This window comes from Alexandromys fortis, unplaced genomic scaffold, assembly GCF_014885135.2.
Source record: "Alexandromys fortis isolate MF-2015 unplaced genomic scaffold, M_Fortis_MF-2015_v1.1 scaffold_42, whole genome shotgun sequence".
NCBI lineage: Eukaryota > Metazoa > Chordata > Mammalia > Rodentia > Cricetidae > Alexandromys > Alexandromys fortis.
The window spans coordinates 9,791,085-9,803,045 of NW_026067934.1; the positions used below are offsets into that span (position 1 = coordinate 9,791,085).

Here is an 11,961-nt window from a genome sequence, read left to right on the forward strand (position 1 = left end):
TGGACAGCTCCTGAACTGTATAAGAAAGCAGGCTGGGCACAGCATGAGGAAAAAGCCAGGAGGCTGTGCTCACCATGGTCTCTGCTTTAGTTCTTGCCCCCCAGGCTCCTGCCCTGCTTGAGTTCGTGCCCAGATTTATGTTGCTGATGGACTATTAACTGTACTCTGAAATAAACCCTTTCCTCCCCAAATTGTTTTTGGTCATGGTAATTATCACAAAAATAGAAAGCTAACTAGTATAAATACACACACACACACACAAACACACTCATACACACACACATGTGAACACACTCGAAAACACATGTGCATGTGCTCCTGCACATGTGTGCATACACACACACACAATAAGAATAAACACTTATCCAAAGAAAATACATAAATGGTCAATAAAAACACAAAAAGTTCTCAGCGTCGTTAACTACAAGAAAAATTTCAAAAAGTGAAAAATCAAAATCATGATGACATTCCACTTCAGCCCAAATTAGTTCATTATAAATAATACAGAAATGAAAAGGAACGCGGACACACAAGGATTGATGAGAACGTGCAGATGTGGAGCTCCTGCTACAAAAATGTCACAACTGCTTTGTAACCACTCAAACAGTTCCACAGCTGTTTCAAGTTAACCTACGGTCCACAACTCCAGGTCACATAGCCTAGGAAATGTCCAGAACAGTTAAAAGTTAAAACAGTTAAAGGAGAGCAGGTCAGTGGTTACCTAGACTGCGAGGCGTGGCTATGGAGACTGACTATTAAGAGGCCTAGAGATTTTTAGGGGGGGAGGTGAAGAAAATATTCTAGAATTAGATAAGGATCATAAATACACAACTTTGCAAATATACCCAAATTCCCTGAGCTATATATACATTTCCAAAAGGTCAATTTTATGGTTTGTGAATTGTATCTCAATTAAAAAGTTGGCATACAAACAAATAAAGGAAAGAGTGGGTATATACTAAGACCACTGTTGCAGATTTAACTATTCATTATGAGTAGTTATCCTTGCCAGGAATCTCACCAATAACTCAAATAATAGAGAAGTAACTGTTAACCTCAACTATGAAAAGTATGGTACATATCTCTTACCTAGAAGTTTGCTACGAAAAATAAATAAAAAAATTAAAAGTTGAATACATCTATGCATCTTTAGTTGTAGTGGTTATACGTAGAAAAGCTTTAAGATTATCAAAAATGCTTTTGACATCTTCAGTCCCCCAATAATTATCATAATAAAAGAAACCGAAAACTGAGGGTTGATTTTGTGATGGCCAGAGGTCTAGATACATGATCTCCTTGTCACTCTGTAATCCTGTGACTAGGGAGAAGACGTCCGGAATACAAAGGAACCACCTTGAGTAGCTACAAATGCTAATTCTGAAGTTTCCTCGTCCGTAGTGACAGAAGTGGGCACCTTTGGGGACTATAATCCACTTCTGAAAATGTCCTATCTAAGTTTTGAATGTTAAGGGGATCTACCTTCTCTGCAGGGGGCAGGAAAAAGCGGAGGTCTTCCAAAGACCTCCAGCGATTTTGGAAATATTTACTGGCACAAGATAAACTGTTTACAGTTGTGGAGTGAATGCTCTTTTCTCTGAATCGCGGACTTCCTGTTTCTTTTCCAAGTCCTAAAAAAAGGAGGGGAACGTTAAAAGAAGAGGGAGAGAGGGGGACAGATGGGGAGAGATGGGGATGGAAGAAGGAAGACTCTACTACCGAGCTCACGCAGATGAAATCTGGATGAACTCGTAAACTCCTCATAATTTCTAGAAACAGTTTGAGCAGTGAGCTGTGTCATCCCCACCCCCCACCCCCAATGCAGAAAAGCTGTCTTTCTTAACTAGACTGAAGCATGCCTTGTTTAAAGAACTTTACCACCACCTATCCCGACTTGGGCCACGCCTGCCCGTTGGCGGCATTGCCCAGAACAGCCTGCTCCTTACTCCACACTCCTCCGGGACACACGCACAGCCCTGAGGTCCAGGCTTGCAAACACAGGAACTTTCACAAAGAAGCCAGTGACCAGCAGGTAGCCCGGCGCGAGGAGGGTTTTTGCAAAGCAAAATGTCTCAACTTCTCGTGGGGTTCGGGGCTGGAAGAGGGGCTTAAATTCAGAGTATGTCACCTTAGAACACTGGCGTCGGGCAGTCGGACAAGTGAAGGTGTTAAAAAAATGAAAATCTGGAGAACTTTGGTCTTGGTGCTCCTTCACTTCCCCACTCTCCAGAAGCGCAGGCCGAACTGCCGCATCGTCGATGGGACCCACGGTGCGCGGGGACGCGGGGCTGCCCCGCAGCCGCCAGCCCGACGACCCCCGCGGTGCCATAAGCCCAGGCCCGGCTTTTCTACAAGAACGTCACAGGAGCCCGGGGTACGTAGTGCCGTCCCCAGCTGGCTACTCGGGACCCCGGCCGAGACGGGTCGCACGGCGGGCGTCCTGCGTTGCATCCCCCACCCCCGCCGCTTCGCAGGTCCCACCGGTGGTCCCCGGCGTGAGGGATCCCCGAAGCTCGGTCTCCGAGGGCAGGGTCCCCGAGGCCACCAGATTCCGCGCCCTGCCCACCTGCCTACCTCTGCGGTGGCGCCCGATGTCCCTCCCGGCTTCGCCTGCTACCCGACTCGGCCGGCTCGGCTCTCAGCCCGCGCCGGCCACACTAGGAGCCCCGAGCGGCCCGTACGGCGCCGCCTCCTCCGAGATTGGCGGCTGGAATAGCTAATCGGAGGCCGGAGCCGACCACCTGGCGTCACTGGAGGAGGTGTTTATAAATGTGGCTCCTCCCGGCGCCCCTCAGAGTAAGGAGGTCTAACCCGAGAGGTGTTCCCACTGCCTTCCCCACACCTAGACTTCAAGGCCTGTTGTAGCCGTTAGTCCCCTCTTTCCCATTCCCTTTGCCTCGATTGTACCTGTGTACCACTTCTCGTCTTCAGGTCTCTGGGCCTGAACTCTCCTTGCCAATCATCTTTCTAACAAGAGACTAGTTTAAGTATGCAATTTGCCAAAGGCTTTTACTGTTTTCCTGATGCTTATGTAGTCAAGAGTAGATTCCGTGTGCAGCCTGCAAAGCCCCCCTCCTACTTGGGCAAGTTTAGTTTTCACAGCTGCTCTTCGCACCTCGGGTGACTGTGGTCCGCGTCCCTATTCTGAAGACTCCATCTGGGAACGCTGACATGGTGTTTCCTGTCCCTCCTTTAAACGTTCTGTCTGTCCTCTCAGAACGTGCCTGTCGCCCCGCATAGCAGAAATCTCTGCTCTTGTTTTTGCCCTCAGCACGTCCAGGTTTGCCGCTCTTGACATGCGCACATTTTCCTGACTTTCCCCTGTAGCAACAGCCTACGAGCTTTTGAAAGAGAAAGATCTGTGTTCTTTCTTGCTTCCTTTTCAGCATATCCCACATAGCGTATTGCATGAGCACATAAATGATACATCTGGTTGGATTTCACCTCCTAAGCTGGGCCATAGAGAGGAGGAGAGGGGACAGGAGGGGAGGAGAGGTAAGGGGAGAGGGAGGGACAAATTCTGAACGTTAGACCTTCCCCAGGTCACAAAACTAGGTCAGACAAATTACTCTTTGATATACAGTTAACTAATAGAAGCATTAGATGACTTTCCCCATTTCAATCTTTTTACAAAAGAAAAAGCCAACCTTATACGGGGGGGGGGGAGAGGGGAGGACACACTAAAATGATAAAGATTTGCAAGGTTTCTTAGAGGGAAAACACTAATGAAAACAAATAAAAGACCAGCAAGAAAGCATCGGGCGTCCATATTTCTTCCAGATGAGCACTAATTTTGGACTGGATCCCAGACAACCCCCACACATCAAATTCCTTCTGCCTTCTGTGGGAGCTGATGATGCATATCATATGAAAAATTGTCTGCAAACAGCCTTGGCAAACAAGCAGCCTGGATGGGCTTATTTTACAGAGCACGCAGGAGTTAAACAAACAGCTAAAGTAAGCTTGCATAATTTAACACAGCAAGTCAGTAGAGATCCAGCAAGAAAAGATAGAGGATGCCAAAATAGAATCACTTCCGTTTGTGAGTCAGAAACACTAAATGGACTAAATGAGCTGAGTGAATAAATTCACTCCCAAATAGCAGCTTTCTAAACATGACTTCCATCCTTGTGAGACTCAGCCAATATTTACTCTCAGTCACCCTTTTCTAGAAGCATGGCAAACTGCATTTCCTTGGCTATGAAGGGAAAAAAGTGCAATAGCATCATGTTTCTTGCTGTGTATAAAACAAAACAGAACAAAAACAAACAAAAGCCCCTAACCCCCACATGAGATACTGGAATATTATACAACACTAAAGAGAAATGTGACGTGGGATTCCCCTGTGTGTGCTGTGATTACCACTAATGAGTAAAGAAAGCTGGCTTGAGCCTATAGTGGGGCAGAAGAGAGCTAGGTGAGGGGGGCACGGACAACTAAACTGAATGCTGGGAAGTAGAAGGCAGAGTTGGAGAAGTCATATAGCCCTCCCTGTCAGAGACAGATGATGGAAGGAACTTTACACAGTGGTAGGCAACAGCCACATGGTGATAAACAGATTAATAGAAATGGGTTAAATTAGGATGTAAGAGTTAGCCAATAAGAAACTAGAGCTAATGGGCCAACAGTGATTTCTGTGTGGTTACTTCAGGGCTGAGCCGCCGGGAACAAACAAGCAGCCTCCAACAACAGAAGTGGAAGCCTGTTATCTCAGCACTTGGGGAGCTGGAGGTAGACTCATCATTGTCAGCTCCATGATGAGTCTGAGGCCAGCCTGGGCTACGTGAGACTGAGGAAAGAGATGGGGTTTGGGGAAAATAAATCAAGCTATGCACTGAATATGCCTTTGAAAATACACTGAATGAAAGGATCCAGTCACAAAGTATGAAATGTTTTACAATTCATATTAATATGGGATGCTCAGACTGGGTAACTCCACAGAGATGGAAAGGAGATTTTACTGGTTATCTTGGTCTGAGAAAGATGCGTGTGTTAGTCTAGGGCAATGGTTCCCAACTTGCGAGTCACAGCCCACACAAGGATCAGATATCAGACATCCTGCATGACAGATATTTCATTACAGTTCATACCAGTCACAAAATTATAGTTATGAAGTAGTAATGGAATAATTTTATGGTTGGGGTCACCACAACATGAGGGACTGTATTAAAGGGTCGCAGCATCAAGAAGGTTGAGAACCACTGCTCTACAGGAATGAAGGGAGCAGAGAGCAATGGCGGTGCTTTAGAAAGTGTGATGGCTTCATCTCTGACTGCACTAAGAGCCATGGACATGTAGCATTTAAATGGTTGAGATGTGTGTTCTATGAATTACATCTCAACGGTATTGTGGGTGGTCTGGAGAGACAGCTTAGCAGTAAGGTAGCTGTCACACAAACAGGAGGGCCTGGATGAGGAGCCCTAGCAGGCATGGAAAAGCTGGGCAGGGTGATACTCATCTATAGCCTAAGCTCCAGGGGCACCCAGGCACATTCCTGCAGCTCATTGATTGGCCAGCCTAGCCAAGTCACTGAGCCCCATGTTCAGTGAAAGACTGTCTCAAAATATAAGTTTGAAGGCAACCAAGGAAAATACTTGATATCCATCTCCCAAGACCCACCTGCAGTAGTCTCGCTGGAGGGATCTTTGTTTATTTGAGGCAGGGGTTCTCTTTGTAGTCCTGGCTGACCTGGAACTCTCTGTAGACCAGGCTGGCCTCTAACTCAGAGATCCTCCTGCCTCTGCCTCCTAACTACCAAGATTAAAGGCATGTGCCACCACCGTCCCCTCTTGAGCCAGTACCAATTCACTCCTGATGAAGGGCCTCCATGACCTAATGACCTTTCCAGCAGAGCCCATCTCTTAAAGGTCCCACCATGCCAACACTACCTCACTGGGTACCACGCTGCTAGCTCATGAGCTCTGGGAGACAAATGGTTCCTAAGGGATAGCAGTATACCCTAGTGCCTGTGGCATGACGGCTTTCTCAATCCTTTGGGCTTCCATGGAGACAAGACTCTCTGACTTCATCCCATTATCACCAAGTCTGTGGACAGCATCCTTAAGGGGTAACAGGCTAAGCTCAGGACTTTTAGGGCTCATGAGAGTTTAATGGGCATTCATAAGATCTCACAGAGAAAGTAAGTACAAAGGGGAGAGAAAAGCGGGTAACCCGAGCATCAACTATTTCCAGCAAAGTGCGTGGAGCTTTCTTATCATGTGTTTTATCAAAGCGTTTAATCACATGGAGAAATCGTCCACAGTGGTTTGTTCATAACTTACGGAGGTGCCTTGTTGTTTGTTCTGTGGGTCTTGTTTGTTTGTTTTAAGATACTGCATATGAACCCCACATAAGATATTGTGCCCCAGTAGCATAGAACTGTCCAATGTGGGGCTGGCAAGATGACTCACAGGGAAAGACACTTTCCTTGTATTTGTTGCCCAATTCCAGTGAGCTAAGCTTGATGCCTGGATCCCACATAAAGGCAGAACGAAAGAAACAACTCCACAAAATTGTCGTCCTCTGAGGATACATACATGCACATGCACACGCATGTGCACGTGCACGCACACACACACACACACTATAATAATATTTTAAGTATTAAATGTGAACAGATGATGCTCACATTAGGTCAGTACTTAGCTGGCAGAAGCGACCATTCTACTGCTGAGGTTTTTATTCTAACCAACAACTATAAAAGTCTTCCTTTCTGCTTTTGTGCTACATAGCATGACAGCTTAAGCAAGAAGAAAAGGAACAAAAAACACAGCAGAAATTGACCACAGTGTCCCCAAAGACTAACAATTAGAAAGGAATGTTGTAAGAACACTGCCCTGTGTTGTGTAATGGCTGTAAAATGGTCAGGATCTTTAAGAAGCATGAGGAAATGCTAACAAGTGAGGGTATAAGATCTGAACTAGATCACTAACCCCACATCAGACAGAGGGCTGATCTCCAAAATATACAAAAAACTTAAGAAATTGAACACCAAAAGAACACATAATCCATTTTAAAAACAAAATGGAGTACAGACCTAAACAGAGAACTCTCAACAGAGGAATCCAAAATGGCTGAAAGACACTTAAGTAAATGTTCAACATCCGTAGTCATCAGAGAAATGCAAATCAAAACAACTCTGAGATTCTATCTTATACCTGTAAGAATGGCCGAGATCAAATACACGGATGACAACTTATGCTGAAGAGGTTGTGGGGAAAAGGGAACACTTCTGCATTGTTGGTGGGGATGCAAGCTGGTACAACCCATTAGGATGTCAGTGTGGTGATTTCTCAGAAAATTAGAAAACAACCTTCCTCAAGACCCAGTAATACCACTTTTGGGTATATATCCAAAGGGTGCTCAATTATGCCACAAGGGCATGTGCTCAACTATGTTCATAGCAGCTTTGTTTGCCATAGCCAGAACCTGGAAACAACCTAAATGCCCCTCAACCGAAGACTGGATAAGGAAAATATGGTACATTTACACAATGGAATACTACACAGCAGAAAAAAATAATGACATCTTGAATTTTGCAGGAAAATGGATGGAACTAGAAAACATTATTTTGAGTGAGGTGACCCAGACACAGAAAGACAATTATCACATATTCTCACTCATAGGTGGTTTTTAAACATAAAGCAAAAAAAAAAAAAGCCAGCCTATAAACCACAATCCCAGAGAACTTAGACAAAAATGAGGATACTAAGAGATGCTTACATAGATCTAATCTACATGGGAAGTAGAAATTAGAAAAAGACAAGATCTCCTGAGTAAATTGGGAGCATGGGGACCTTGGGGGAGGATTGAAGGAGGGAGAGGAGATGCAGGGAGGGGAGCAGAGAAAAATGTAGAGCTCAGTAAATATCAACAATAAATAAAAAGGATCTGAACAACATTTAATCAGAAGGACTCTGTTATTACAGTTTGAGGCAGACGCAGACTCGGCAGGCACGCATGCCAGGAGTGTATGCATGATCAAGTAATGGTCATAGTCACATATGTAAAGAAGATTAGACCATCCTGGCAGCCATTGGTTCTGACATGTAGCTTCCATTGAGAGTCTCAAACCTAACGGCTAACCGCTGGCAGGGTGGGGGCAGTACCGATCAAGATCCATCACAACACCACTGGGAATATCTGTGTAAAGTTTCTCCTGTGGAATAAACAACAGAGGCTCCTAGTGACTTGGTAAGTTAAATGAAAAGGTGTTTGGTTCCATGAGTCAAGTCTGGATCCAGAGTGCTTGAGAGAAGTTAGAAGCTCACAGGAAAGATTATCTGAAAAGTAGCTGATGCCAAATGGGGAAAGCTTGGTGGCAAAGCAGATAAAGAGAAAGAGAGAGGACCACGGAGGAACACAGGAGAGTCACTGTCTTGAAAACAAGAGGCTGGGTTCTCTATGAAGTAACTTGAGATGATTTGGCAACCACATTTTGAAATAACAGTTAAAAAGATCCATCACCTCATATTTGGAGCATCAGTTGGAGTAGGAGGGCCTTCTGTCTATGTGTTACTTTCATTGGTCAAATAAAGAAACAGCCTTGGCCTTTGATAGGAGAGCAGCTTAGATAGGCAGAGTAGACAGAACAGAATGCTGGGAAAAAGAAAGCAGAGTCATGCAGACGCCATGAAGCTCCAGCCTGAGACGGACATAGGTTAGAATCTTCCTGGTAAGCCACAACCCCGTGGTGATACACAGATTACTAGTTATGGGTTAATCAGGATGTGAGAGTTAGCCAGAAGAGGCTAGATATAATGGGCCAGGCAGTGTTTAAATGAATACAGTTTCCGTGTAATTATTTCGGGGATTAGCCAGGCGGCCGGAACTGGGCGGGACACGGCCCACTAACAGCTCATCTTTGCAACAATCAGTGCTAAGACTATGTTACATACTAAATTGGTAATAAAACTTTTAGCCTGGCAGTGGGGAAGCAGGACTTTAATCCCAGCACTTGGGAGGCAGATGAAGGAGGATTTCTATGAGTTCAAGGTCAGCCTGGTCTACAGATCGAGTTTCAGGACAGCCAGGACTACACAGAGATGTCCTCAAAAAAAAAGTTATTTCCTGTTTATAAAAACAATATAAATATATTTTTATTGGGACATGTAAAAAGAGATAGAGAACAAAGAAAAAACTACAATTACCTTAAGTTGCACATTCATAAATCCTGTGTGTGTGACTGTCTGCGCATGTTCATGTGTGTATGTGTGTGTATACATGTATGTGGAGGCTAAGCATCAATGCCTTCTTCATTCTCCAACTTAGTTTTTGAGGTGGTATCCCTGGAACTTACCGATTTGATTAGACATGCCCCTGCCTCTGCCTGCCCACGTCTGGGATTAAGGCCTGTGCAGCTCTCTTTTGTGGGTGCCAGGGGTCGGGAAACCAAGTCCTCGTAGTGGCAGAGTAAGCACTCTACCAACTGTGCCATCTCCCCCGCCTCTCAGTCCCTTTCTCTACAAATATATTATGCCTCCTCTTAATATGAGATTAGAATAAATTCAAATTTTGTCTTGCTTTTACACATTATTACAAGTGTTTCCCTTGTCATGAAATATTATTTGGAAACATTTTTATGTCTTATTGTCTATTGTAAGGTTCTACACTAATATATTTAACATCCTGTTGTTACTGTTAGGGTATTATGTGAAAAAGCTTTTATTTGCCTTTACATCTATGTTACTTTTACAGATTTTTGTGATTCAATTGTGCAGCACTTGAGCATGAACCTTGTATATGAAAATATTATGTTGTGGTGTGAACAGGCTAGACAAATCTATTAGGAGAAAGGATCCTATTTTATTAAATCTCCTCCTCCATACATGTTGGGATTATAGTTGTGTGCTACCAATGCAGGGGGAAAAAATTCCACCAGGTCTTTTATTTGTTTGTTTGAGACAAAGCCTTATAATAGCACAACCTCACTAGGGTGACTTTGAACACAACCTTCAGCTACCCGCCGTCCTCAATTCTTACCTGAGTTGCAGGAATGGCGTCGTTTGGTACAAGTATCCTCAGTTAAGAATGAGGAAGACAGCTCTTGAAATCTGAGCATGATGGGGGAGGCTATAGGGGAAGGAACCAGCTATTGCTGTTTTGCTCAACAGCCATGCTGCCCCCCTGCCTTCTAAGTATTTATGTTGAATCACACAGATAGTGCTGCTCTTGATCTCAGTCAGAGAAGCTGGAGCTTTTGCAGCTGGGCAGAGGTTAATGCAGAGACTCATTACTGATTATAGGGAGCAAGTGAGTGTTTGCACATGTTCATGTATGTGTGAGTATACACGTTTGTGTATGCAAATGCACATATTCATGTGTGTTTGTACACATGTGTGTTTACACGGGTTCATGTGTGTATGTTTGCACACATTCATGTATATGTTTGCAGATGTTCACGTGTGTGAGCGTTTGCACATGTTCATGTTTGTGTTTGCACACATTCGTGTGTGTGAGTACACACATCCATGTGTTTGCACAATTTATGCATGTGTGAGTGCACGTGTTCATGTGTGTGCTTGCACACATTCATGTGTGTGTTTGCACACATGTTGATGTGTGTATACATGTGTGTGAAGACCAAGCTTGGTCAGCTGCAGCAAGCCGACCCACTGAAAGGCTCAGGGACATCTTGGAAAGGGAGGTGGGAAGACTGTGAGTCAGAGGCTGGGGCAGGTACTGAGAAGTACTGTCCTCTGTCAGTGGTACAACCCTTGCATTCATGAATTCACAGCAGCCATAGTTACTTGTTCAAGACCTGCATGAGATCAAGCCTGTCAAAATTCCACGAATGGGGGAGGGACTGGGGAAACTCTGCTCCTTAGCTGAGGAGACACTGGGTTTGGAGCTCCTGAGAGTCCCTCTCCCTCAGGGATATGGTCCCTGGCAAGGTGACCACACACCAGTGAATTTTCAAACATTTATCCACATATCAAAAGCACTAATTGGACTTCGTGGGTTATTGAAAGGAAGAGGCAGGAGAGGAGGAGGGGAAAGAAGGCGATACAGCATTGGGAGAGAGTGTTGAGGCAGTCCATGAAGAATTGAAGAGAAGAGGGAAGCTGTCTATCCGTGGTTCTCAACCTTTCTAATGCTACAATCCTTTAATCGTTGTGACCGTCAACCATAAAATTATTTTCGCTGCTACTTCATAACTGCAATTTTGCTACTGTTATGAAATGTAAATATCTGATATGTGACCCGTGTGGCAGTCATGACCCCTAGGTTGAGAACTGTTGGCGTGCTTTCTCAAAATATACTGTATATATGTATGAAATGTTCAAAGAAAAAAACCTATTTTAAGAAGATCGTTAAGTTAGTCCAACACTACAGAGGCAGCCCCTGAGTGTGATATTGGGCAGAACAGCAATACCAGACAAGATCCCCATGTTCCTTGGATAAAAATGAAACCAAAACCAACACAACAAAACAAATGAAAACATTATTTCACAATTTTGACAAGCACAAATAAAACGAAAATCACAGCACAAACCACATATACAAAAAAGCTCAAACCTCCATCTTTTCCTGGCAAATGGGATTAACGACTGCCTCTTTATCAGCCCCAGTTGGGCAGCCCTCTAGTCCTCTAGTAAGAATTTCTGCAATATCTAATCATAGAATTATCTGTGCTACTTTGTTTTCTATTTTGTTTGAGATAGAATCGTGAAATGTTGACTGCGCTAATCTTAAACTCCTGCCTCACCTCCCCACTGGCTGGGATTCCGGGTCCATATTGTGGGGCCTATCCTCACTTCTCTTCTTGAGGGATGCTTTTATATATGTTTAGCTGGGCAGTGGTGGTTCAAGCCTCTAATCCTAGCACTTGAGAGACAGGCAGATCTGTGAGTTCAAGGCCACCTGGTCTACAGAATGAGTTCTAGGACAGCCAGGGCTACACAGAGAAACCCTATTTCAAAAAACAAACAAACAAACAAACAAACAAACAAAACAAAGCAAAAA

At 44.4% G+C, this 11,961-nt stretch overlaps 1 protein-coding gene across 3 annotated transcripts in view; it reads right to left on the reverse strand.

The window, feature by feature from the left end:
- Plekhh2 (pleckstrin homology, MyTH4 and FERM domain containing H2) overlaps positions 1-3,336 on the reverse strand; it is a 112,880-nt gene extending 109,544 nt beyond the window's left edge. Inside the window, exon 1 of one of the 3 annotated variants that reach the window (XM_050146146.1) lies at positions 3,113-3,336. The gene's annotated coding sequence lies outside the window, so the exon portion shown is untranslated. Of the gene's footprint in view, positions 1-2,571; positions 2,812-3,112 lie in introns of those variants that run through there. The other 2 variants (XM_050146145.1, XM_050146147.1) reach the window with 2 other exon arrangements.
- Positions 3,337-11,961: the final 8,625 nt, after the last annotated feature.